At 43.9% G+C, this 27,306-nt stretch overlaps 1 long non-coding RNA gene across 1 annotated transcript in view; it reads right to left on the reverse strand.

Moving 5' to 3' along the window:
* LOC130360731 (uncharacterized) overlaps positions 1-26,380 on the reverse strand; it is a 168,796-nt gene extending 142,416 nt beyond the window's left edge. Inside the window, exon 1 of the long non-coding RNA XR_008890776.1 lies at positions 25,868-26,380. This is a non-coding gene — a long non-coding RNA (uncharacterized LOC130360731). The remainder of the gene's footprint in view (positions 1-25,867) is intronic.
* Positions 26,381-27,306: the final 926 nt, after the last annotated feature.

Raw genomic sequence — 27,306 nt, forward strand, 5'->3', positions numbered from 1 at the left:
TGATGGGAGAATATTCCCATAGGAGCTGGACAGCTCCCGGGACGTGAGTCATCAGAAAGCAGTTAGAAAGAAAACAGCAACTCAACTTCAGAAGCTAATAACTATTGGAAGGATTAAGATTTTTTAATAGAAGTAATTTACAAATCTGTTTAACTTTCTGGAGCCAGTTGATATATAAAAAAAAGTTTTTGCCTGGAATACCCCTTTAAAATGTGAAAGTATAATCTTATTATAAAGAATACTGAGACTAAAAACTATTGGCATTGTGAAACCTGTGTTAGAGATTCTAACTTTGTTTACTGTGCTTTACCCTTGCAAAAATGGGCACAAATATCACTAATATAAATAACTGCTGTTGGCATCCATAATGATGTATGTGAATTAGAATTCATAGTGCCACTAACCATCACATCAAATAGCTAACTGCAAAATCTAAATGTTTTCCTTGTATTACAATATAAAAAAGATCAAATTATCTGACATTTCAGCAATGCGGTCCTTATTACATTATGTGTGAATACAATTAGAACTACACATCTTATAACATTCTAATTCCTATTACCATTTTTGTATCAATTTGGCAGAATGGAAAACAAAGCAGTATTCATTATAATGAGCTTAAGTCCATGTAACATCTTGACATGACCTTTCTCTTCAAATGAAATATATTTTACATAACAAACTGCGAAAAAGGCTCATATTAGCTTTCAGAAGCCAGTGACCTAAGTTTAGAGACTGTAAGCAAACAAATGCAGTAAAAGAAGAAAATGTCAAAGTAAAATAATATATGTTGTGTATTACATTTCATACATAGCACACCAAGACAGTGACATACTGTATGCCCTCCAAGACCGCCATGTCATAAAGTCACCAATTTTAGCCCCTTAACCTCTTAAGGAATCAGCCAATTATGGCCTTAAAGGGGTACTCCACCCCTAGACCTCTTATCCCCTATCCAAAGGATAGGGGATAAAATGTCTGATTGCAGGGGTCCCTCCGCGAGGGTCCCGACAGCTTTCACACCCCCTCCCATAGACTTGCATTGAGGGGGCAGGTGTGACGTTACATGGGGCGGAGTCGTGATGTCACGATCTTACGCCCCCGTGGTCGGGATGGTATTAGCCTGAGGGACTCCAACGGTTCCGGAAGCCATTACAGGTGGGTGCCGCATGGTAGAATGCGGGGGTCCCCAGCTGCAGGACCCCCGCGATCAGACATCTTATCCCCTATCCTTTGGATAGGGGATAAGATGTCTAGGGGTGGAGTACCCCTTTAAGGACACAACCAATTTATCAAAGCTGTCTATTTCCCGCATCAATATAGAACAACCTACAGAGCGTTAGGCCGGTCTATTGTGTGCCTAATTTATCAAAAGTATTACGGCTCTTGATAAATTCTGCGCACTGACTTCTCCCCAGTAGGCTGGCCAAAAATTTCCCTCAGTGACCCAAGCAGGCAGGGTGATACATTTGGCTGCCATAAGAACCCATCAGCGTCCTATGGTTACATCATGTGATTGCAGTGATGGACTAAAAGTGGGAGCCCTCTTCCTCTGTAAACTACTTGGATGCTACATTTGTATATGTATCTACCGGTATGTCCTCAGCAGAACAAAAACACACATCTGTGCCACTGGTGAGCATTTCATGCTAAATAATATCACCATGACAGGTGAGGTGCAGTGATTTCACCAGCTTCAGTAAGTTATTAAAGAATTATCTAGATTATAAAACACATTTTCCAAATTAGATAATCCAGGTTCAATTGGGGGAGGTTGCACTGTTTAGGATCCTGGTAGACTGGGCATAGATAAAAGTGTCTTGTGCTAAAGAACATGTTATGTCATATATTATATTTCAATGAAAACTGTGTTTTTTTTTTATTATAGATTTGTCCTTCAAATGAGGAGGAATAATAGTACTTAAAGGTATGCTGTAATGTTATTTTGATAAAAGAGAGACTGATTGTGAGTACTGCATTACAATATGAAGGTCATCCAGGCTGTAACTCTGTATTGGCCTTGATCCATAGAGTTGTAAAATTAAATTTGATACTGTTATAAATCTATCACAAGACTGCAAAGAGTATGCACTGGGTCATATGAAGGTTGGAATTAGCACACAAACTGATATAGATCACCTTACTACTGACACAAGGATTAACAGTAAAACAACTTTCTAGAGGTCTTTACCATGTATCTCTAATCTTCATACCATAAAGCCTACAGTCCTCTAAATGGAAATCCCACCACATTAGCACAGAATGGCAGCAGTTTGGTAAAATAACTATATATATACGGTAGTTGCTTGCCTTTCATACCTTCAATACTGACCTCAGCTAGTAACACTGAGCTAAGTGCAACAGTACATTCTGATTGTGATCTACCTGATGGACCTATATCAATAACAGAAAATTAAATGTTAGAATCATATGCTCAACCTTTCCTAAATTACTGTAGATTCTGACACATCTAGTACCACTTCATGTGTAATTTTTAGTTTTGCCCTCCTAACCCATCATGCCCCCGATAAAAACTGTTATCCCAACAAAACAGTCAGCCTCATTCTGCTGCCTGTTATTACCAGCCCAAAGTGTCTTGTCCACAGAAAGCAAAAATAGATATTGAGGGTGCAAAAGTGGAAGAATCTGTAAAATTCTGATAAATTATAATCTGATAAATATGCCAAAGGTACTTTGAGAACCTTCCTTTGTATTAAAGAGAATCTGATAGCTATTTTACCAGCACCAAACTCAATATACTTGGTTACAGTGCAGTTGAATACTGTTTTTTAGGTTAGGTATTTCCTGACTTATGCCCATTAGAATCACATTGCCATTGTGCTTTAGTGCGCAATGAAGGCGGGGAGCCGGCTTGCCCAGCTCATGATTATTCCTCCCATAACGTGAGAGCCTGCTGGTGGGGGGAATGGGGGGAGGGTTAAGGATGAGCACACTGCTCCTTGCTACACCCAGCTACACATTACATAAGGGGCACAATATTGATGAGGCAGGGGAACTGGGTAAGCTGGGACCCCGCCTCTATTGTGCACTGAAGTGCCATGGTAATGCGATTCTAATGGCAGAAGTCAGGAAATACCTAACCTAAAAACATAGCTTACTCTTCTTTTCACAGCTATTCACCCACACTATAACTCCGTATATTGGGTTAAGTGCTGGTGATATATCTGTCAGATTATCTTTAAAAGTTTGCAACCTAGAACATATGCTTCAAAGAAAAAACGATCCGTCTAGTTTAGTACAAAGTGTCCTCGAAAATTGCACATACCTTACAAACAACAAAAAAAATAAACACACAAAATTGATGCTACAATCCAACACCACTTTATCTCTACTTATAAAATTGACCATTATGATGTAAGTATTCCTTGGGTAGTATGATGTTGGCTCTCCTTCCATTGACACATTCCTCTAAGCGACCCTCTTCTTGTTATCACCTTCCCTTTCCAACAAACAAAACAACAAAGTTCCAACAAAGAATCACATGTAGAATGTATGACACATTACATAACATTGGCTCCCTGTCATCTACACAAAATGAACAGAAATCCTACACTCATGTTCCAGCTTTCCAGTGGCTGCAGTTGCTTTGATAAAATCATAAATACACATAAATCTTTTCCAGTTAGATCCTCCCTCTACCATGGTTTTGATCGTGTAATCTTCCTTCTACAATGTACATGTAACTTACAATATGTTGCAAAAACCTTTTAGCTATTACATAGCAGGATAAGCAAGCACAGGTCAAACGTGACAAAAGGTGTCCTGAAGCTTAGAATACTGTATCGAAGGATTGCGCCCTTGTACACAATTGTGATTTCAACTGTATTTCTGTCACGCCAATAGAGCAAATTCCCTCTGCCGCTCCTAATAGATTTCTTAAATTAAGACAGCAGGAAGCCCATTGGATTTCCAAATTGTAATGTTTGTATCCTAACCATCTGAATGAAGTTATTGAAACTGCACGCAACCTATTTATTAGTATAGTAAGGGTTGTTGACACAACAATGCTTTTATTGAATTATCTTATATTAATCATTGAAAGGGAATATTTCACCTTTATTTTTAAATAATTAAAATCAGAGAGGAAAAAATATTCAGTGTTTGCCATCTGTTTTGTTCTTATTTTCATTTTATTCTAGTTCCTTTCTGTTATTATGAGGGAGCCATCTTGGTTTGGCCACTGTTAGCATTATTTGGCAATATGCTTTACAGCAGTTACATGGACATAGGAAACAGCAGATGAGTGGGAATTTATTGACTTCTATGGAAGAATTTTCTAGGCATGCTCTGTGACCTGTGCTGTGGTCAATGTACCGAGAGTGGGAGGAGGTGAGCTGTGCATCTCCCTTCCTGCAAATCCTTGGCATATGAGGTGGCAGATTTTTGCTAGCCATAGTGGCCAGAATGAAAATTGAAGTGGTTAATTATAGTGTATTTTTGAATATGGATAATTACATGGAAACTTTAAAAAAGAAAAAGAAAATCACCAAAAGTGCTAAAAAAAAACTCCTACATATTTCTGTACATTAAAAAACTTATTTTTCAATGACACATTCCCGTTTTATTGATTAAAAACCTTATGAGAACAGGGAGGGGTGCACAACCATGGAAGGTTGCCACCCTTCCTCACTCGCATTGTAAGAAACACACAGAAAATACAAAGTATACAAAAAGAAGGTTACAGCAGCACTTTTGGTAAAAAATGGAGGCTCTTAGCTCAATTATTGACCACAACGTTTCCATACACCCCTCGCTGTTCACAGGAGGCTTTTAAACTAATAGTGGATCCTGTATGTCACCCAGTCAGAGGCTATATTCCCCGCAGAGGTGAGTAGAGTGAGTGTGTTACGGTTCCATCTGAAGTGAGGCCACCTCCGCTTTGTGACTGGGTGACATGTTTTAATGAAAACTTGCACTAAGAGTCTTAATTTTTTGACCCAGAGAGCTTCTGAAACCTTCAATATGTATTCTTTTTATTTGCCACAATGGCAGGTATGAATGGTTATTCTCCATTGAAATTAAAATGGATGCATTTGTCCTATTGTTATATCAAGTATAAGAAACAAAAAAAGCATCAAATGCGCAGACAACAGTGACAATAGTGGTCGAGGTATGGAGAATGGTGTGCTCACCTTATTATGTTGTACTACGAGAACAACACTGTGATGCGCCTTATACCACTATTAGTGGTTTACGATATCAGGGTTCAGCCGGGTATCTGTCCATCTTCTGGCTCACAGTGGCGGTGGCCTACAGTACAGGTAGATTTCTTCTCTTGAAGACAAATGGTGTTGCTGACGTGGCGCTCACCTGTAATTGCAATTAGTTTAAACAGGTCCCGTGCACAGGACCTGATGGAGAGGGAGACTCACAGCTCGAAACGCACTGTCCAATTTTCTGCATATTTCCTGGCAAATTAAAGCCGCTTTTTGTTTATTATTTCAATGTCCGCATCGGTAATTGTTTAAACTAATTGCCTTAACAGGAGAGCGCCACCTCGGCATCGCCATTTGTCTTCAAGAGAAAAAATCTATCTGTACCGTATTGTTAGATCATGACATTTATAGTAGGATCAGATTTCTTGCAGTGATATAAAAAATGCAAAAGATATTTAGGGGCATTTACTAATCTTTTACTATGTAGTCTGGTTTTTACCCTGTTTTTTTCTACTTCATTTTTGACTATGTGCGACAAATTTACTAAATTGTTGCACGGCGTTAATAAATTTGGCACACATAGGCAAAAGTGGGAAATTTACTTCATGTAGTAGAAAAAATAGTCTGTTCCTTTTTCCTGCTGTCTGAATAGGTTTGGCTGCTGGTTTCCTTCTGGATCTTTTGTTTTTGAGTTTTTTTTTTTAGCTTTTTCACCACATCTAAATAATTCAATAACTACACTGGTCCCTCAAGTTACAATATTAATTGGTTCCAGGAAAACCATTGTAAGTTGAAACCATTGTATGTTGAGACCATAACTCTATGGAAACGTGGTAATTGGTTCTAAAGGCACCAAAATGTCATCCAAAATAGGAAAAAGTGACAAAGAAAAATAAGTCGATAACTAATATAGATAAAGCAAATCCTTACATATAAAAGTAATAAAGATCTGCTGGGAGCTGTAATCACTATCTATGTCAGTGTTTCCCAAGCAGGGAGCCTCCAGCAGTTGCAAAACTATAACTCCCAGCATGCCTGGACAGCCAAAGGCTGTCCGGGCATGCTGGGAGTTGTAGTTTTGCAAAAGAGGTGGCCACCCTGATTGGGAAACACTGGTGTATGTAGAGGACAGGAGCGTCTTCAGGGGTCCTGTACAGTACAGGCAATGTCCCAAACAAGTAATGGAGTCGCCCTCACCTGGTGTCCAAAAGAGCAGCTAACCCTGATACAGGTAAAGAGTACAGAACATGTAATACCAGACACCAGTCAGTGCATACACTTCAGTAATACAGGGGTTTTACCAGTGAATGCCCATTTTGATTGGTTGGTTCTTCCAGCCATTGACACGTTTCACAGATCTGGACTGTCTGTAGCATTGTATGTTGAGTCTGGTTTCAACTTACGATGGTCCAGAAAAGACCATTGTATGTTGAAACTATTGTATGTTGAGGCCATTGTAAGTTGAGGGATCACTGTAAATTGTAGTCATGGCTCAGAAGTGGTAAACGGTGTTTAGTGTGTGTGTGTGTGTTTATTACATTTTTTAACACAGTTTTTTTCTCCCTAAATGTACTTACACTTTTTTTTTTTTTTGGGTTACTTCTTCTACAGATCTGTGTATCCTGTGGACTCCTTCGAATTCGGTGGACTACTTCGACGACCAGCGTTTTTCTTTGCTTGATGTTAATAAAATGGTTAACGAGGGCTTGTGGGGGAGTGTTTTTTTGTAATAAATTTTTTTTTAAACCTGTTGTGTTTTTTTTTATTTTACTTTACTAGACAGGCTTAGTAGTGGAAGCTGTCTTATAGACTGATTCCATTACTAAGCCGGGCTTAGCGTTAGCCACAAAAACAGCTAGCGCTAACCCTCAATTATTACCCCGGTACCCAACACCACAGGGGTGCCGGGAAGAGCCGGTACCAACAGGCCCGGAGCGTCAAAAAATGACGCTCCTGGGCCTAGGCGGTAACAGGCTGGCGTTATTTAGGTTGGGGAGGGCCAGTAACAATGGTCCTCGCCCACCCTGGTAACGTCAGGCTGTTACTGTTTGGTTGGTATTTGGCTGAGAATAAAAATAGGGGGGACCCTATGCGTTTTTTAAATATATTTAATTATTTATTTAAAAAAAAAACCGCATAGGGTCCCCCCTATTTTTACTCTCAGCCAAATACCAACCAAACAGTAACAGCCTGACGTTCCCAGAGTGGGCGAGGACCATTGTTACTGGCCCTCCCCAGCCTAAATATCGCCAGCCTGTTACCGCCTAGGCCCAGGAGCGCCATTTTTGACGCTCCAGGCCTGTTGGTACCGGCTCTTCCCGGCACCCCTGTGGCGTTGGATACCGGGGTAATAATAGGGGGTTAGCGCTAGCTGTTTTTGTGGCTAGCGCTAAGCCCAGGTTAGTAATGGACTCTGTCTATAAGACAGCTTCCACTACTAAGCCTGTCTAGTAAAGTAAGAAAAAAACACAACAGGTTTAAAAAAAATTTTATTACAAAAAACACTCCCCCACAAGCCCTCGTTAACCATTTTATTAAAATCAAACAAAGAAAAACGCTGGTCATCGAAGTAGTCCACCGAATCCGAAGGAGTCCACAGGATACACGGATCTGAAATGAGAAGAAAACAAAAAAAATGGGTTAGTACATTTATTATCACCTGCTCACACATCTCCCGCCCCGCACGACTACAACTGCCAGCATGCCCTTACAGTAAGGACATGCTGGGAGTTGTAGTTGTGTGGTGCAGGAGATGTGTGGGCAAGTGACAAGCTTGTCCCCTGCCCCCAGCTGCAGGACTACAACTCCCAGCATGCCCTTATAGTAAGGTGGGGCGGAGGCCGGGCACAGTGTTTCCCAACCTGGGACTTGTAGTTTTGCAACATCTGGAGGCACCCTGGTTGGGAAACACTGTTTTAGGCCAGTGTTTCCCAACCAGGGTGCCTCCAGATGTTGCAAAACTACAAGCCCCAGCATGCCTGGACAGTAAAAGGCTGTCTAGGCATGCTGGGAGTTGTAGTTTTGCAACATCTGGAGGCAACCTGGCTGGGAAACACTGGCCTAAAACAGTGTTTCCCAACCAGGTTGCCTACAGATGTTGCAAGACTACAAGCCCAAGCATGCCTTGACAGTCAAAGGCTGTCCAGGCATGCTGGGAGTTGTAGTCTTGCAACATCTGTAGGCAACCTGGTTGGTAAACACTGGCCTAAAACAGTGTTTCCCAACCAAGGTGCCTCCAGATGTTGCAAAACTACAAGTCCCAGCATGCCTGGACAGTCAAAGGCTGTCTAGGCATGCTGGGAGTTGTAGTTTTGCAACATCTGGAGGCAACCTGGCTGGGAAACACTGGCCTAAAACAGTGTTTCCCAACCAGGGTGCCTCCAGATGTTGCAAGACTACAACTCCCAGCATGCCTAGACAGCCTTTGACTGTCCAGGCATGCTTGGGCTTGTAGTCTTGCAACATCTGTAGGCAACCTGGTTGGGAAACACTGTTTTAGGCCAGTGTTTCCCAACCAGGGTGCCTCCAGATGTTGCAAAACTACAAGCCCCAGCATGCCTGGACAGTCAAAGGCTGTCTAGGCATGCTGGGAGTTGTAGTTTTGCAACATCTGGAGGCAACCTGGCTGGGAAACACTGGCCTAAAACAGTGTTTCCCAACCAGGTTGCCTACAGATGTTGCAAGACTACAAGCCCAAGCATGCCTTGACAGTCAAAGGCTGTCCAGGCATGCTGGGAGTTGTAGTCTTGCAACATCTGTAGGCAACCTGGTTGGGAAACACTGGCCTAAAACAGTGTTTCCCAACCAAGGTGCCTCCAGATGTTGCAAAACTACAAGTCCCAGCATGCCTGGACAGTCAAAGGCTGTCTAGGCATGCTGGGAGTTGTAGTTTTGCAACATCTGGAGGCAACCTGGCTGGGAAACACTGGCCTAAAACAGTGTTTCCCAACCAGGGTGCCTCCAGATGTTGCAAGACTACAACTCCCAGCATGCCTAGACAGCCTTTGACTGTCCAGGCATGCTTGGGCTTGTAGTCTTGCAACATCTGTAGGCAACCTGGTTGGGAAACACTGTTTTAGGCCAGTGTTTCCCAACCAGGGTGCCTCCAGATGTTGCAAGACTACAACTCCCAGCATGCCTAGACAGCCTTTGACTGTCCAGGCATGCTTGGGCTTGTAGTCTTGCAACATCTGTAGGCAACCTGGTTGGGAAACACTGTTTTAGGCCAGTGTTTCCCAACCAGGGTGCCTCCAGATGTTGCAAAACTACAACTCCCAGCATGCCTGGACAGCCAAAGGCTGTCCAGGCATGCTGGGAGTTGTAGTATTGCAACATTTGGAGGCACACTGGTTGGGAAGCTTGCGCAACTTACCGGCTACCGTAGGATCCAGCGCTGCACGACACTGCCGCTCGACACTGCCGCGCGACAGTGCCGCGCGACGATCTCCGACAGCGATCGTCGCTGGAGCCTCGGAAGGGTAAGTGAACGTCTTCGCCGGTCCCCTTCAGCTGTTTAGTTTTGCAACAGCTGGAGGACTACAGTTTACAGACCACAAACCAGTGGTCTGCAAACTGTGGCCCTCCAGCTGTTGCAAAACTACAACTCCCAGCATGCCTGGACAGCCAATGGCTGTCTAGGCATGATGGGAGTTGTAGTCTTGCAACATCTGGAGGCACCCTGGTTGGGAAACACTGTTTTAGGCCAGTGTTTCCCAACAAGGGTGCCTCCAGCTGTTGCAAAACTACAATTCCCAGCATGCCTGGACAGCCAAAGGGTGTCCAGGCATGCTGGGAGTTGTAGTCTTGCAACATTTGGAGGCACACTGGTTGGGAAGCTTGCGCAACTTACCGGCTTCCGTAGGATCCAGCGCTGCACGACACTGCCGCGCGACGATCTCCGTCAGCGATCGTCGCTGGAGCCTCGGAAGGGTAAGTGAACGTTTCCGCCGGTCCCCTTCAGCTGTTTAGTTTTGCAACAGCTGGAGGACTACAGTTTACAGACCACACACCAGTGGTCTGCAAACTGTGGCCCTCCAGCTGTTGCAAAACTACAACACCCAGCATGCCCTGACAGCCAAAGCCTATGGCTCTCAGTGCAGGAGCCCGTGCTGACATTACAGTGCAGCCGCCCGGGCTCCTCATACGGTCTCCCCGCTACCCACCCCCCCTTGTCTCCCGCCCGGGCTCCTCATACGGCCTCCCCGCTACCCCCCCCCCCCCCTTGTCTCCCGCCCGCGCCGCTCAGCTTCCGCTGCTACAAGACTACAACTCCCAGCATGTCCTCACTGTAAGGGCATGCTGGGACTTGTAGTCTTGCAACAGCAGACAGATGGGAGTTGTGTGGCGCTGGCAGGTGAGAGGGGTGGGATGTAAATCACTGCAGTGTCCCGGTAGCGCAGTGAGGGTAGCGGGGAGAAAGTATGTCGGAGCCCGGGCGGCAGTAGCTTTTCCTGCTCCATGTTGGAGCTGGAGTAAATTTAGACAATTTTTATGGCCGTTGCGACAGTTTATTGCGCAACTGCGACTGTCTCAGTTAATAAATTCCTGACCACTGCAAGTAAAAACTGAAAACTTGCGTAAATTAAGCGGGAAAAAAAAAATTTGACTTTCTAGCTCTTGCTAGGGAAAGTCGCACAATTTATAGGGTAGGCGCAATTGCGACAATTTTGCGCCAAAAATAGTCAGAAAAAAATGACTAAACCCCTTAGTAAATGCCCCTCATTAAGATAATTTTCTGGTCTTTTGCCAAATGAGGGCATAAATAAAATTCAAAAATAACATAGTGCTCCTCTGTAATCCTCATCTTGAGTACCCTGATGATGTCCTGGATACACTGCAAGGGGCTGCAGCAACTAATCATTGGCCGCACATGACCACTTAGGCCATTGATTGGCTTCAGTTGTCCCAAGCAGACTGTACAGGATGGAACTCCAGATGGCACTCCAGATGGCACTCCAGATGGCACTCCAGATGGCACTCCAGATGGGGACTAGAGAGTGGCACAGAGCTGGATGGAAGGCTATTTTTTTTTTTTTAATGTACTCTCCTATTCCCTGTCTGTGGGCAACTTTGCATAAGCCTGGACAACCCTTAAGACTTTAGCTATATCACATTATAACTTATGTGTGCACTACAGCCAGAAAAGCTCTTGACATCTACTTTTAGCATATGCATAGGGTTCTATTTACCAAGAATGCCAAAAAAGTGTCGTTTTACCAATCATGAGGGTGGTATATGTTGGTATACCTTCTTTTTGCTGACCAGAATACCATACTAGATGATGCTTTTGTAGGGAGATGCATGAACAATATATACTTCATACATATTTTGTAGCCTATGGGCAATGTATGTCTATATGGCCTAAAGTATATGCAGGAAAATTCTCCAAGTATACTTACACAGAACCTTATTGTTATGTACTGGTTTTATTTGAATTTTTCATAAAATGTTAGCTGTTCATTGTTAACACATTAAAGAGAAGACTATGGTTCTCAAACATGATATTGTTCAATCTATATAGAACTGAGCTTGGAGCAAAATCATTTAGTTTTCATTAACTGGCAGTGGTATTTAGTGTTATTTGAGTTACCTACAGATAAAAGCCATCCCCAGAGCAATGTAAATAAGGCTAATTAAGACCAAACACATTGCATTGATGTAATGAAAAGAAAATGCTACTGCCAGGTGCAAGCATAAGATATACATTATAATCCTGAACTGCACAACTCCTACTGCTGCATAAATTTACTGGTGTCTACGGTTGCTGATACCTAAACAAGTTTGAATTAACTAAATTACACATTATCTGTTTGCATTATTTACCTTCATATGGATTTTACCTGCTACAAATTGCTTTCATAACATTAACAGAATATTTTATTGTATCCTCTAATTAATAGTTTTGATGAATTTAGTTCATTAAAACTTCATACAGATAAATAATTTAGTCATAATTATGAACATGGTGTATTCAAGATTTCTGTAAGGGAATGGGGGCATAGTCAGACGTATATTGACATATTTATACTGTATGGGTACACAAAATACATTCTACATCAGATCAAACACATATACAGTATATGGCACTGTATTTGGATTCTGACATTCAAAACTGCCTCCCTGGAAATATGTGGGCACACCAGGACTGGATCAATGTAACCCTTCTAGAAAGAGGGTTGGAACTGGTTCCAGTGTGACTGGGTATAGGAGGGCTTTTATTATGATGATATACTGGGAGCATTGCACTTTATTTCTCTACCATAATAATGGGGATAGGCTTTAGGATGACACTGCTCTACTGTAATACCTGTTTGGTTATGTATAATGACATGTTGGTTTGCAGGTTACTGTCAAAGTAGTAGAAGTAATTTCCTGACACATTTTTATATATCAATAAAGCATTTACAGTTATGTATGCATATGTATATGTATAGTAATGTGTCAGGAAATTATTCCAACAATTCTATTCTAAACTGACTTCTGATTGGTGTGATGAGCTGCTCCTACTTTTGCCATATAGGGAGAAATAAATAAAATAACCAGCGCTCAGAGGGACATGAATATAGGTATAATAAAAAAGGGGGTGCAGTACTCATTTTCATAACTAACGCCACCTCCTTCATCAGGCACATGAGGTGTGCCTGATGAAGGAGGTGGCGAAAGCATTTGTAACCAAAGAAACGCATCACCAATAAATTATATTAATCAAACCTGCCGCATACCTCTGTTCACATGACGGATTGAGGAACCCCAGAACTACTGCACGCCATCCTGGAGGAGGGTTTCTGTGATTTAGTTTGCATCCCCCCCAATGTAAGGTAAGTTATGAAAATGAGTACTGCACCCCCTTTTCTATTATACCTATATTGATGTCCCTCTGAGTGCTGGTTATTTTATTTATTTCTCCCTATATCGTCTACACGGTTGTACTTGGAGTCTATCTGGATTAAGACCTTTATGCTCTCCAGCTTTGATTGGATACCTATCCTGGTGGAGGAACATCTTACCACAGATATATATATATATATATATATATATATATATATATATATATACATACCAACGTGGCCCCGAGGGTGTTTGCGGTGGATCCTATATTATATGTGACTCACTGCTCACACCGGGTGAGTCTTTTCTATATTGTTTTTACTGTTTCAGATTGCAGCACTCCCTTTGAGCATTGCAATTTCTCCCAGATCATGACCTGACCTGGCCAATGTGATCTTCTTCTGGGAGAGTACTTTGTATCACACCATTTGTAGCAGGAAAATGCACTTTTTCTGTTACCATAAAGTGTACCTGACTTCTGCAGCTTCTGAGAACACACTACAATGGGTCACACACAGCATTGTGCCTGAGCTGCTGACACAGTTGTAGAAAAGAAAGAGAGAAAGGTTCCTGTGCCACGTGACTGATCTTCTGAGGGAGAATTTAAGGAAAGACACGCCAGGTCAGGGGGTAATGGAAGAACATTTCCACAGCTTCTTTGCTGAAATTATGTAGTGAGGGACCTTCCCAGAGTAATGGCCTATGAAGAGACTTTGAGGTAAGGCAAATTGGTTTAGCCAATTGAGAGTATTTGCCCAAATGAGACTGCGAAAAGTATCCTTACAAGCTGTGCATGTAAAGTCTGTTACAATTGTTTAAGTATAGCGCATCTGTGGTATCCCAGCACGGAACACGCCTGTCTTCCGGACCTGTCAGTGGATGTAACCTAACGTGTCTGATCCCGGCCCACTGCTCTGGTTCACCCATATAATGCCTTATGATTCATTGTATTGTGTAATATATTGTCTATGCCCTTTTATGCTTTATTTTGCCCTGAGGGGTTTAGTTGTTTGTGCAGGAGGATGCTAAGGGGATCACATGCTTGCTAAAGCCAATCAGGGTGGCTCCCCTGCTGCCCTAAGTCTGGCTAGACTGGGTGGAGTTAGTTCAGTTAGTTGAAGGAGAGGAGAGAAGAGTGGAGGTCACCTCTAGACCTCTGCTGTGGACCATCACCGCACCATATGAGGACAGGCCTAAGAAAATCCAGTTGCAGCCCTAATCTGTCCCAGCGCGACAGCCCCCTTCTCAGGATCCAGCCAACCAGACCTTGCACTGCCTAATTCAGGTTCAGGCAAGTCAAGTTCTGAAATGGTAGCAGGAAATAGAAACCCTTGGGCAACTTCAGTCCAAATAGGTCCATTCTGACGGTAAGCCCTGACATAGGAGAGTGAGTCAGTGTTTGTCAGCTCCTAAGTCTCATACAAGTTACACAATCAAATCCAGATCAGTCTAAAACATATCTCAGCAAGCATGAAGCTAGTTAGTCAGCAAGGACTACAAGTCCCATAGTGCCTAGAAGCAACTGTAATTCTTGAATCATACTCCAGCAAACTTTGCACTAACTGTTGAACTGTTCCTGTATATTTTGCTAGTACCTAAGTAAAATGTAGTAGTTTCCATAACCCTGCATCTGTGGTTGTTATTACCCCAGTGCTTGGCCAAGAAAGCTGCTACCCCTGGAGTGTGGAGTTCAACACTACCCTGTCGTCATGAACTGTGTCTAATTGTTATCTGCACACACTGCTAGCACACCTCGCACCTCCCTTCTGGGGAAAAATCTGTGCTATATTTCTTGCCTTCACATGTTACTATGTTTGCTAGTGAAGCATAGGGTGTTTTTGTGTGTATGTATTTCCTAAGCCCCACTTGGTAACTGGGCCTGAGATCCATGCTGAGTCTAACCTACTCCCTTATCATGAAGAAGTTGCAGACTTGCTGCCCAGTGTACAGCCCCCAGTGCCTTCCACATACTTTCAAAGTCTACAGGTAGCAAGAAGAAGCTTCCTTTAAAGGGGTACTCCATCCCTAGACATCTTATTCTCTATCCTATAAAAATTAAAATGCAAGACTGTGCAGCATTGCAGACACTGGATGACAGTAGACATGTGTTCTCTATCACCCAAAGTGCAAGAAAAAGTGCAAACGTGTTACACTAAAAAAAGTGCACAAAGGATGGGGTCTGTCGCAAAGTCCTTCTCCAAACGGAGAGAGGACCCCCCAACAAACCCACCCTTCACCTCCGGGCCAAAAGACACCTGCAAGGGTCCGGATTGATGTCCCTTTTTGCCAAAGCTACTGAGGGACCACAAATGCACCTGACAACAACCTAGGCTTTAACCAAGGTGTCAGCCAGGGAGCCGTATACTGATGGCATTTTGGCTGACGATATTCCCCGGGATTGCAGGAGGATGAGGAACCTGATGGCCACACACACCTCCCCTAGACCGCCAGGAGGCCTATCGCACCCTGACAAATCCTGGGGACACACACAACACATATAGTGGCACAGTGAAAACAAAACAAAAATAAGTGGATGAGTGCAAATATACTGCCTGGGCATCAGGCGGGATATATAATATCTCGAAAATCTACAATTTCTCCGATCCTAGCTAGAAGGCCTGGAATGAAGAGGTTAGTGCTCAAAGTGTAAAGGTTGGTGCCAGTGCGTCAACTCAGCGAGCCAATCCTGCTATTGAGATTCGCTACCTCAGGATAACCACTCCCCGAGGCACAAAAGTACCTTGGCTTTAGACTCTCACAGCCTTGTGGCGAGACCCGGAGGTTACAGGTCTCATCGGGGCAGCCATTGAGCTGATTCCTCAGAACCAGCCCCACTTCATTTGGGTCAAGGATGGTAGCCCCAGTGGTCAGATGCCCCCTGATTGAAGAGGAAATATGGTCAGTAGATACTGTATCTCAGGGGGACTGTTCACATACCTGTTTGTAGTATGATGATCAGCCACCCTGTTACTAAGTTAAAGGGCTTTGTAATTTAACTAATTCAGAGAATTGTTCAGATGACTTCATTTTCATATAGGCTGAGTTATGTACATCTCCTGTCTGCAAGGTCACGCCCCCTTCAATAAATATGCACACCCCTGTACAGTCACTGCACAGAAATTAAAGTCCCGCCCACTGACATATTCACTGAATTAGTCAAGTGGGACTACAAAGTACAATAACGCTTTGAGAAATGTGCTTTCAATTGCTTAAAGAAGATGTCCAGCGATAAGGGATAAGCGCAGGATAAGGGATAAGTGTCTGATTGCAGAGGGATCCGACCTCTGTGATTCCCTGTGATCTTCTGTTCGGGGCCCAGCTCGGCCCCAACTCTGCTCCAGGAAATGATGTTTCACACCCAGCATGTCAGCTGGTGGAAACAAACCCCTCTATTCATCTCTATGGGAGAGGCGGATACACAGTGTTCGTCGGTCTCTGGCTCTTCCATAGAGATGAATGGAGGGGGCATGTTTCCACCAGCTGACATGCTGGGTATGAAACTCGCATTGGCAGAGCAGAGCCGGGGCTGAGCCAGAGCCCCGTGAAGGAGATCGCACCGGGTCCCAACGGTCGGACCCCTCGCAAGCAGACGCTTATCCCCTATCCTGCGGGTGGGGGATACATTTTTTTTTCCATTAACATCTTCTTTAATAAGGAAAGTCAAAAGAAATTTGGTTTGCAAGTTATTCTGCTAGAGAACAACTTGTGTTGATTTACTAATAAATATAGTATATGGCTATAACGCGCTCTTCATCTAATTTATTACACCTTCAAAAATACTTCACTGTCATGGTAGCCTCTTTTGACTTCATTATATATCTTTTGACAGAATTTCTGGGGATGGGAGAGCGATTCTCCTGCATGTAAAAGTGATCTGCATATTTAATGATGGCAGCTTTTGAGCCGATCCTGATATCACCATGATACAAGCTCTCATGTCTCCTCAGCTAGGTATTATATGAATGTTTTATCTTTACAGTGATTGAACAACTGCCCTCTGCTGGGTCAGGCAAATCATCCCATCCAACCTGCGGGAATTTAAGTCACATATAATTCTGCTACCTGCCTGCTTTCAATCTGAAAAACACATTATTTACCTTTAGTAGTATCCCTATATGTAACAGAGAGAAATTGCAGACGGAAAATAGACACTGCTTTATAAAACCCACTCTGGAGTTATTTCGAAGATTTACATGACATTTCAAACAAATGATAAGATTGGAGACTATGAGGCCCCATAGGCGGCTTTTTACAGGTGTTGACACTTAATCCCAATATTTGTTGTTGGAGCTTTATCTTGGGATTCCTGGTCAGTGTGTTATAAATTGATCTGACAGAGTAAAGTAACAAGATGCTTTGTGTTGTTTCATTGGGATGGCCTCCAAGAAAATCACAATACTGACAGAGAGTCTATTGATTCATCATGGAGAATACCAGGAGAAAAAGATATTATTAGTTGTTGTTGCAAACCACTCAGCTTCACATTGCGGCGTAGACCAGTGCATTCACAGCAACTGTATGCAGGGTGAGATCAAGTGTGATTATTATTTTTTTATATTTATAAATAAAAGATATATATATATATATATATATATATATATATATATATATATATATATCTTTTACCTGCAAGCAGTGTGAATACCAATAAAGTGCATTCAAGAGAAATACTATTAAAGAGTACCTGTCACCAAACTAAGCCTTTAATATATTGTTGCTTATGTAATTATAAAACAATTTGCTATTTACTTGCTGTTAAAATTCTCCACCTTTATATGTTTTAAATGTGATAAAAAAAAAAAATGGGCACTAGGTGGCTCTATTCTGTTCCCTGCACAAGTCAAACAGTTGGTTTGGTCTCCTCCCAGCCATGCAGGAGACCAAACTCAGAAAGTGCATGAGGGCCATGGGGAGGCACAGCTCTCACAGGCTTCAGCGATGTTGCACCTGCTGGGGAATGCCCACTTTCTCCTGCCAGGAGCTCACACATTGTGAGCAAGGGAAAGGTATGATACAGTGCTTTTTAAAGCTCGGATATATTTTTAAAGGGCAGGAGGAGTCTAAGGAGTAGTTAGGGAATATAATCTGATTCAGTTTAGAAAATATAGTTTGGTGACAGGTACTCTTTAACCCCTTAAGGAAGCAGGGCGTACCCGTACAACCCCATTCCTGAGTCCTTAAGCACTCAGGGCATACAGTTACGCCCTGCGCTTCTCAGGTCCCCACCAATCGCCAGGCAGGGACCAGACCGGGATGCCTGTTGAAATCATTCAGCAGGCGCATCCCTCACCAACTCCTGCGGGGGGTCCTGAGACTCCCCCATGTCAGCGATCGTGATGATTCCGGGTCATATGGGTCTTCGGTGATCCAGAAAATAAGGGGGCTCGGGGCGGTCCAAGACAGCCCCAATCCCCCTGAAGAGAGGATAGGAGTGAGGTGGCAGGGGTTCCACCCCTCCTATTCCTGCTATTGGTCAGTCAGAAGCGACCGGCCAATAGCAGATCGGGGGGGTGGGGGGTTAAAGTTCGGATCCCCCGCTCTTCCCACCCACGGTAGTCCGGGCAGAGTGGGGAAACTGTCCTGCAAGCAGCGCAGGAGGTCCCTTACTCAGAGCGGGTGGTGATCGGCAGCGGGCTTTCCTCCTATCCTCCTCTGCAAGCGGCGGCAATCCTGCAACTAGGCAGTGAGTTGCTGCCTAGCAACATTTGGAGGGCCACAGTTAAGGGATCACTATACAGTGATCTCTCAACTGTAGCCCTCCATGTATGCAAAACTACAAATCCCAGCATGCCCAGACATCAAACTGATGTGTGAGCATCTTGGGATTTGTTATTTTTCAACATATGGAGGGCTACAGTTTAGAGACCACTGTATGGTTTTCTCTAAACTGTGGCGCTCTAGATCTTGCAAAACTACAACTCCCAGCATGCCCACACAGCAGTTTGCTGTCTGGGCATACTGGGATTTGTAGTTTTGCAACATCTGGATCGCCACAGTTTGGAGATTACTGTGTGGTGGTCTCTAAACTGTGGTCCTCCAAATGTTGTATAACTACAACTACCAGCATGCACAAACAGTAAACGGCTGTCTCGGCATGCTGGGAGTTGTAGTCACGTACCTCCAGCTGTTGCATAACTACAACTCCCATCATGCCCTTCAGCAATCAGTACATGCTGGGAGTTGTAATTTGCAACAGCTGGAGGCACACTGGTTGGAAAATACAGAATAGGTGACATAATCTAACTCAAGGTTTTCCAACCAGTGTGCCTCCAACTGTCGCAAAACTACAACTCCCAGCATGCATGGTCTGTCAGTGCATGTTGGGAGTTGTAGTTTTGCAACAGCTGGAGGTTTGCACAAAGTGTGAATGTTCAGGGTGCATTTTCCGCAGCAGCTCAACCTCCTAGCGGGAAACTCACTGTAAACCCCCGCCAGTGCTAATGTACCCTAAAATCACTACACTACACAAAATTACACTGTCCCCCCCCTTTCCCCCCCAATAAAAATGAAAAATGTCTCGTACAGCAGTGTTTCCAAAACGGAGCCTCCAGCTGTTGCATAACAACAACTCCCAGCATTGCCGGACAGCCACTTACTAGCAACAGCTGGAGGCACCCTTTTTGGGAATCACTGGCGTAGAATATTTTTGGTAGCGGAAGCAATTGTAAGGCCCTATTTACACGGCAGAATTTCTGCTCATCCGCCCCAATTCCGCTTCCACTTTTGAGGATTTTGTGTTGAATTGGTGCGGAATACAAGCAGAAGTGTGAATGGGAGTGTGGACTATAGAATTATAGTATAGAAGTGTATTAAGCTTTCATTTGAGGAGGAATTCCTCAAGCGGAATTCCGCTTGAGGAAATTCAGCTATGTGAATAGGGCCTAACGCTTGCATCGGGGTCCGCCCCTATGCAAATCCCTAATTTAGGCCTCAAATGCACATGGCGCTCTCTCACTTTTGAGCCCTGTCGTATTTCAAAGAAACAGTTAAGGGCCAAATATGGGGTATTTCCGTACTCTGGAGTAATTGCGTTCCAAAATTTGGGGGGGATTTTTCTCCTTTTACCCAATATGAAAAGGAAAAATTGGAGTCTACCCCACTCTTTTAGTGTAAAAAATTGAAAACATTTTACACTAACATGCTGGTGTTGCCCCATACTTTTCATTTTCACGTGAGGTAAAAGGAAAAAAAGACCCCAAAAATTTGTAACCCAATATGTCCTGAGTACGGAAATACCCCATATGTGGATGTAAAATGCTCTGCGGGCGCACAACATGGCTCAGGAGTGAGAGAGCACTATGTACATTTGAGGTCTAAATTGGTGATTGGCACAGGGGTGGCTGATTTTACAGCGGTTCTGACATAAACGGAAAAAAATAAATACCCACGTGTGACCCCATTTTGGAAACTACACCCCTCACGGAACGTAGCAAGGGGTATAGTGAGCCTTAACACCCCACAGGTGTTTGACGAATTTTCGTTAATGTTGGCCAGGAATATGAAAAAAAATTCACTAAAGTGCTGATGTAACCCTAAAATTTTTATTTTCACAAGGGAAAATAGAAAAAAAGCCCCCAAAATTTGTAACATTATTTCTTCTGAGAACATACCCCATATGTGGATGTAAAGTGCTCTGCGGGCAAACTACAATGCTCAGAAGAGAAGGAGTGCCATTGGGCTTTTGGAGTGGAACTTTGTCTGGAATTGAAGGCCACGTGTGTTTACAAAGCCCCCATGGTGCCAGAACAATGCCCCCCCCTCCACACACATGTGACCCCATTTTGGAAACTATACCCCTCACGTAATGTAATAATGGGTACAGTGAGCATTTACACCCCACAGCTGTCTGACATATTTTTGGAACAGTGGTCCGTGAAAATGAAAAATTTAATTTTTCATTTCACATCCCACTGTTCCAAAGATATGTCAACCACCAGTGGGGTGTAAATGTTCACTGCACCCCTTATTAAATTCTGTGTGGGGTGTAGTTTCCAAAATGGGGTCACATGTGGGGGGGTCCACTGATCTGGTACCACTTTTTCTGGGGCTTTGTTAATGCACATGGCCCCCGACTTTCATTCCAAACAAATTCTGTCTCCAAAAGCTCAATGGCGCTCCTTTTCTGAGCATTGTAGTTTGCCTGCAGAGCACTTTACATCCACATATGGGGTATCTCCATACTCAGAAGTAATGGTGTTACAAATTTTGGGGGGCATTTTTGCCTATTACCCTTTGTGAAAATGTAAAATTTGGGGAAAAAACATTTTAGTGAAATAAATGTTTTTTTTCATTTACACATCTGACTTCAATGAAAAGTCGTCAATCACCTGTGGGGTGTTAAGGCTCACTGTACCCCTTGTTATGTTCCTTGATGGGTGTAGTTTCGAAAATAATATGCCATGTGGGAGTTTTTTTGCTGTTCTGGCACCATAGGGGCTTCCTAAATGCGGCATGCCCCCCAAAAACCATTTAAGCAAAATTTGGTTTCCAGAAGCCAAATGTGACTCCTTCTCTTCTGAGCATTGTAGTGCGCCCACAGTGCATTTGACGTCCACACATGGGGTATTTCCATACTCAGAAGAAATGGGGTTACAAATTTTGGGGGGCATTTTCTCCTATTACCACTTGTAAAAATGTAAAATTTGGGGGGAAAAACTGCATTTTAGTGAAAAAAAAATGTCATTTACACATCTGACTTTAACAAAAAGTAATCAAACACCTGTGGGGTGTTAAGGCTCACTGTACCCCTCGTTATGTACCTTGAGGGGTGTAGTTTCCAAAATAATATGCCATGTGTTTTTTTTTGCTGTTCTGGCACTAAAGGGGTATCCTAAGTGTGACATGCCCCCCAAAAACCATTTCAGCGAAATTCACTTTCCAAAATCCCATTGTCACTATTTCCCTTCTGAGCCCTCTAATGCGCCCGCAGAACACTTTACATACACATATGAGGTATTTCCAAATTTTGGGGGGATTTCTCTCCTTTTACCCCTTGTAAAAATTCCAAAAATTGCTCTACAACATCTCTCTAGAACATGCTCTCTAGAACATGCAAGTGTAAAAAATGAAGATTTTGAATTTTCTCCTTCACTTTTCTGCTTCCTTTTGGATACTTTGAGGGGTGCAGTTTCTGTAATTGTGTAATTTATGGTGTATTTCTCACAGAAAGGCCCCTCAAATCCACTTATATTGTACTTGTGAATCAATATATAATTTATTTGGAATGTCCATTTTCCTTACAAACAGAAAGTTTCAAAGTTGAAAAAATTTTCATGAAATGAAAAGAAAGGATGCAAAAATTTTCCACTATGTTAAAGTAGAATGTGTCACAAAAAAAAACTCTCTCGGAATCAGAATATAAGTAAAAGCATCCCAGAGTTATTAATGCTTAAAACTGACAGTGGTCAGAATTGCAAAAAAAAGGTCCTTAAGTAGAAAATGGGCTAAGGGGTTAATAACAATATAATAACAACAAAAAAACAACATCAAGATGCACATGCCACAGATTTTGCTACAGAAATGTCTGCTACTAAAAATCAGTTCCATTTAGCTGATGCCATGTGCATGTTTTCTGCAAGTGTTATTCAGATGAATGGAACAATTGCAGAAATTAACAAAATCAGCTGCGTATGAATCTACCCTAAGGGAAGGGCAGTATATGATTTCAGACACTTTTGACTGTGTGCATAGGGCAGCAGGGTTGAAGGGGGCAGTACTTTAGTGAGTAGTGTTGCTCACGAATATTCGCAATTCGAATATTATTCGCGAATATCGCATATTCGCGAATTCGCGAATTTCGCGAATATAGCGCTATATATTCGTAATTACGAATATTCGTTTTTTTTTTTTTTTTTTTTTTTTTTTCACAGTACACATCACAGTGATCATCCCTCTCTGCTTCCAGCTTGTGTGGTGTAAAGAAGGCTCTAATACTACTGTGTGAGACTGGCGCGCGAAAATTCGCATATGCGAAAATTAGCATATGCGAAAATTAGCACATGCGAATTTTCACATATGCGAATTTTCGCGTATGTTAATTTTGTATATGCTAATATGCACATATGATAGTTTTCGTATGCGCGAATGTTCGCATATGCGAAAATAAAACGGTAATATAACGAATATGCGAATATTCGCGAATATATGACGAATATTCGTCCATATATTCGCGAATATTCGCGAATTCGAATATGGCCTATGCCGCTCAACACTATTAGTGAGTATAAAATAAATGTAATCCTTTTACTGCAGCTGCTGCTGCCCTGTCGTGGCCTGAAGAAAACTCATTATGCTGTGGATTTGTGATTGAATTGACCACTTTCTGTGTATAGGAATGAGATCTATGACGAATTTGAAAAAAAATTCTGCATATAACTCAAGTGGTTTTTGCTTAGTGTTTGTATCAGAGATGAAAGCTCTTCTTCTATTAGCTCATATTGTTTGTGCATTTTCGACCATGGACGTATATTTACGTCCTGTGGCAACTCCTGATCTGTGATGCGCACTCAGAAGCTGAGCGCACTTCGTATCTGCGAGGTCCCGCTTGCTATCAGCAACTAGGACCTGCGGCTAATACTGGACATCGCCAATTGGGCTGATGTCCGGTATTATCCCTTAAGACGGCACGATTAAAGGCATCTAAAACGGGAGAATACACTGCTGGTTAGCTCAGCAGAGCTGTTCAGGATCGCTGCCGCATCCCGAACAGCTGACAGGACAGCGGGAGGTGTGTTACCTTGCTCTCGGCTGTCCAATCAGCATTTGATTGCTCCAAGCCTGAAATCCAGGCTTGAGCAATCAAGCGCAGATAACACTGATCAATGCATTCCTATGGCAATGCATTGAACTGTGTAAGGCTAAGTTCAGAATACGGAATCTCCGGGCAGAAAATTTTCGCCCGGAGATTCCGAGTGCGGCCAGCGCTGACTGAATCAGTCGGCTCTAGGACCGCGCAGACACTGCAGTCTCCAATAGACTGCAATGTGTTCCGTGCTGATTTCCGCCTGAAGAAAGAGCAACGCCATTCTTCAGGCGGAAATTTCCTAGCGGATTTTCCATTCACAAATTCCGCTTCACAAATTCCGAAGTGTGAATTTGTGAACTGAAACCCATTCACTACACTATACATTTTAGCAAACGGAATTTCCGCCTGAAATTTCAAAGCGGAATTGCAGGCGTAAAAAAGTAAACAAAAAAAATGTATTTAACCCCTTCCCTAATAAAAATCATAATCACCCCCCCTTTTCCCATAAAAAAAGTGTGTAAATAAAAATAAAAACAAACATATGTGGTATCGCCACGTGCATAAATGTCCGAACTATAAAAATATATAGTAAATGAAACCGCACGGTCAATGGCGTACGCGCAAAAAAACTTCCAAAGTCCAAAATAGCGTATTTTTGGTCACTTTTTATACCATAAAAAAATTTTATAAAAAGCGATCAAAAAGTCTGATCAAAACAAAAATGGAACTGATAAAATATTCAGATCATGGCGCAAAAAATGAGTCCTCATACCGCCCAGTTCATGAAAAAATAAAAAAGTTATAGGGGGTCAGAAGATGACAATTTTAAACGTATAAATTTTTGTGCATGTCGTTATGATTTTTTCCAGAAGTACGACAAAATTAATCCTATATAAATAGGGTATCATTTTAATCATATGGACCTACAGAATAAAGATAAGGTGTCATTTTTACCGAAAAATGTACAGCCAAGAAACGGAAGCCCCCAAAAGTTACAAAATTGCGTCATTTCTTCAATTTTGTCGCACAATGATTTTTTTTTCCCCATTGTACTGTAGATTTTGGGGTAAATTGACGGACGTCATTACAAAGTAGAATTGGTGGTGCAAAAATAAAAGCCATCATATGGATTTTTAGGTGCCAAACCGAAAGGGTTATGATTTTTAAAATGTAAGGAGGAAAAACCGAGAGTGCAAAAACTGAAAAACGCTAGGTCCTTAAGGAGTTAAAGAAACTGATGTAAAAAGAAAAAAGAGTCATGTGACATTTCTGTGTTTTTTGTGCTGCAGCAGCTGCTGGTCGCTGGGTTAAAGTGGCAGTTGGCATGACAGTATCTGATAGTGGCACATTTAATATTACCCATTTACCAAAACTTGGAGATTCATCTGTGGTGTCCCGGTACCGTATTGTATACGTTACCTATATAGAGGTCCCTATAGTCAGAGTCCCTAGGATGTCGGGGTCCCTCTTTTGTAGTTTTCCCCTTGTCACCTCACACTTAGACTAGGACTATATAGCAGTTCTTATTAATATAAATATAAGTATAATGATAAATATGTATATATTTAGTTATCTACCTGTTCGGAGCGTAGCAGGACCTGCGGGTCACATGATCAGGTTGAAACTCTATGGTTTTGCTACAGGACCTTTGGAGGTTCCTGTGACGTGTTCACCCACAATGCACTGTAACGGTGAGTGACAGTCGTTACGGACCAATCCAAAACGGCCGGCCCCTGCCCATATAAGGGAGCCGCGCCATCTTGATCCCTCTTTTGGGTTGCTGACTCTGGAAGAGGTAGGACCTCCGCAGCTTACAAGACAATTTGCTAGGCCAAAGCCTTGCGGCCTAGGCCTCTAACATAGCGGATAGACTGAGCAATTCCCCGTACCCCCTTCCATACACCTCCCTTAAATCCATACCCCCTTCTCGAAAGCCCTGCAATGGAGAAAATCGTAATGGAGGGGCACATGACAGGGGGAGACGAGCAGGCCATGGGGTCAAGTACAGGTCAGGGAGGGAATATAGGGGGAGGAGTCAGGAGGGCATACAAAGAGGAGGGTAGGGACAGCGTGGTCAGTTGGCATGTAGCCAGTGAAGAAGTGGATGAAGAAGGCTCACCTGAGATGGACGCCCTGGATGATCTTCTTGCCATGGTGAGGGATGAGGCCCTCGGGCAGGGGCCTGGCTGGCTGGTGGGACGCTTCCCTTCTCTGGTTTTGGCTGCGGTGCGGCCCGGAGCCGGGGTCGGGGACTCGCTCCAGTGGCCAGCGCTCACGTCCGCTGGCCCGTCTCTCCCCGGATTCGCCTCGTCGCCAGCGCCGCCGGGTTAGTCCGTCTGTGCAGCCCCAAGCCTCCCCTGTTAGTCGCTCCGGCGGCTCGGGGGGCTTCCGGTGGTGGGGCAGTGGTGGTAGCTTCCCGGGCTCGGGGTGCTGCAGCCTCTGGGTCCGGGCGACGTGAGGAGCCTGTTTCACATGCGGCCCGTCCCTCTGCTATGGCTCAGGATAGGGGACGGGCTCCGCGGAACAACGCCTGTGCCTCTGCAGCCCCTGTCCCCCAGTCGGGGGGGCAGACTCCTGCGGTCCCGGCTCCTACCTGGGACATGGATGGTGGCAGCGCTGCGGCCCAGGGAGGTGAGCGGGGCAGGCAGCAAAGTGATGTCTCTGAGTGTGAGGAGGTGGAGGAGGAGGTCGGGGGTGGGGGCGTGGCCAGCCCTGCTCCCAGTTTCTGCAGTGAGACTGATGAGCTTCTACTGGAGGATGATGGGGAGGGAGTGTCCCCTGTACAACTTAACCCTGTGCTGTCTGTTCCTGCTGTCTCCAGCCCTGCCCCAACTAACCCTTTGCTGCCTGTTCCTGCAATGTCTAGCCTGCTGTCTACTGTCAGTTCACCCCCTACGGCCCGTTCACGAGGAGCGGGGCCTGTTGCTAGGGGCAACGTGAGAGAGGATCAACGGCCTCGGGCTACTGCCACAGTGACTGCTGCTGATGCCGTCACGGGCAGGGGTCGCCTGGTCCTACAAGCTGATGCGGTGGATGCTGGAGTGAGGAGTCCTCCGTCGCCAGGAGTTACGGCCGCTGGTTCCCTGCCGGTGAGGTCTAGTGAGTGCACCACTGTTTCCTGTTCTTCTGGGGGCGGGGTGGCGATTGGGAATTTAGCGGGTTTGCAATTTTTTCTTAGTGGTATGCAGGCGCTGTTGAGTGGGGGGGGTTGAATGTGGGTGGGTCCTCGGTGCCGGTGTGGTCTATCGGGGGGGGTGCGCCAGGTGGGGTAGGACCGGTGGCCGGGGGGACGGAGGTTTCTGCGGCTGGGGGTGTTGCGCCGTAGGTGGCGGGAGGAGCGATGTTAGGTTGGCGGACGCAGCGCGTGGTGAGGTATATGTTTGTTTTTAGGGTCCGCTAGGGCCACATTTGAAGGCTGAGGTATGGGAAAAAATTTGGAAGGGGGAGTATGTGGAAATGTTTTCCCTGCTCCCCCTGGAAAAATTTAATTTGGAAAGGGTTAGGCCTGAGGACGGCAAGAAAAAGGAAGAGGATGAGGAAAAGAGGCGTTATCGGCTG

The sequence above is a fragment of the Hyla sarda genome, chromosome 1 (genome assembly GCF_029499605.1).
Source record: "Hyla sarda isolate aHylSar1 chromosome 1, aHylSar1.hap1, whole genome shotgun sequence".
NCBI lineage: Eukaryota > Metazoa > Chordata > Amphibia > Anura > Hylidae > Hyla > Hyla sarda.